Genomic DNA, 2,184 nt, shown 5'->3' with positions numbered 1-2,184 from the left:
AAGATCATGGACCGAAGATTGAAAATCTCCATGGACCGAAGATTTGTATGTAGCTGCTTGAAGCTACATATCCATCCAAAGGAGATCTTCCTACAGACTGACGATATCTCTGCAAAGTTTGTCTCTGCATGAACTGTGTAAGTTTGTCTCTGCATGAACTGTGTTGTATGCACGCTATGTACGATGAAAATGAGATATCAACATTGGTCAAGTCAACCCCTGCCTTCTTATCCTCAAGTGACAAGTGTCCCCATGCATTAAATGCTGAAGGTAGTATAAAAAGGCAGTGTGCATCTCCCATGCAAATAACTGGCTTTAGAAAGATTACTTAGTGCATTCTCAAAGCAATCGGCTATTCTCTTCTACTCCCTTGCTCTCCTGTGTGCGAAGAAATTCTTAGTGTTCTTCATTTCCTTTCAAGAACTCTTTGTGTTGTTCTTGAAAGTTCTTCTCCTTGTAAGATTGTTTAGGTTAGGTTTTCCTTTCCTATCTTCCGCAATAATCTTTTGTATTTCTGTGTATTAATTCTTGATATAAATCAATAAGAATTAAAAAGTTGAAAAAAATCTATGTAATTGTATTCAACCCCCCTTCTACAATTACTTTCTGTTTATTGCTTTTCCCTTCGGGACTAACAGTTTCTTTTCTAAATTCAACTCTGAAGAATTATTCTTCAGAGTTATTTCAAGAGTACAAGTTTGGAGTAACATCGTACTTTCAATGATCATCGTACCCCGTATAATACACGAGATCGAACACAAGTTAATTAAATAAATAAGTTGTACATGAATAATTTTGGTTATGTTTGTTAAAAATTAAATGATAATGTAAACAATTTAAAAATATTAAGAGCAAAATCCACGAAACAACCTACTTTTACAAATTTTCTTGTTATAGTATTATACTTTTAGTTTTTCTATTACAACAATTTATTTTTAAAATATTTTTTATTAGGGTATCGTACTTTCAAAAATTTACATGTTATATCATTGGGTAACCTTTTAAATTAAATTTACCCATTATACCAGATTTTTTTGCCACCTGATCGTCTATGTAGGCTGCCCACATGTACGATAATGCTGACATGACATGTCTTATTATAGTATTATACTTTCAAAATTACTTTATTATAACATCATCCATTTCTATTACTATATTGTACTTTTAATTTAATATTTCTATCATTTAAACATTGTAAATATAATCAAATATGCTTACTAAAAATTATAACATCAACGATTAAACATGTTTACAAAAGATCATTATTTCACGAATAGAAATATTCATAAAAAACCATTCATTCATCGAATTCATCGTAAATTTCATGGTTTACTTTATAAAAGACAATCTTGGCTTAACATCCTACTTTTACTGGTTTTATTGAGAAAGTAAAGATGACCTTGACCACTTACTGTGTTACTGTGAAGTTAGTTAAACTAATAAACCTGTGCCATAACAAGTACAACTAGACATAAAATTTTCGATGAAATTCGATGAACTCATGATTTTTTATGAATATTTTTATTCGTGAAATAATGATCTTTTGTAAACATATTTAATTTTTGATATTATAATTTTTAGTAAACATATATGATCAAATTTACAATGTTTAAGTGAAAAAAATTTAAAATTAAAAGTACAATGTTGTGATAGAAATTAGTAATGTTATAGTAAAATAATTTTGAAAGTATAATGTTATAATAAGAAATGTCATGTCAGTATTATCGTACATGTGGACAGGCTACGCGGAAAATGAAGTGACAACAAAACCTGGTATAAGGGGTAAATTTTGTTTAAAAGGTTACCAATACGATGACGGTTAAATTTTTGAAAGTACGATGCTATAATAAAAATAATTGAAAAATATATCACTATAATAAGAAAAACCGAAAATAAAATACTATAATAATAAAATTATAAAAATAAATTGTTATTTCAGATATTTTATTTCGATATTAAGAACTCAATTATACGATGGATATAATTTAAAGAAATTAAAAAACACCCTGAAATAATAACTTAAAAAGATTTTTTTATTAAATTTGGAAAAATAAATTAATTTACGGTTGATAAGCATGCAACTTTAAATAAGAAGAATTCGCTAATGAGTCCTCAAAAGGGAAAGGCATTCGATCGCCAACGTCCACGTGTCGATTGTAAAACAATCTATGGCCTTCCTTCACA

This window comes from Cynara cardunculus (genome assembly GCF_001531365.2).
Source record: "Cynara cardunculus var. scolymus isolate 2C chromosome LG 5, CcrdV1, whole genome shotgun sequence".
In the NCBI taxonomy this organism is placed as follows: domain Eukaryota; kingdom Viridiplantae; phylum Streptophyta; class Magnoliopsida; order Asterales; family Asteraceae; genus Cynara; species Cynara cardunculus.
The sequence above is the reverse complement of the archived record's forward strand: the minus strand, read 5'-3'. Positions refer to the sequence as shown.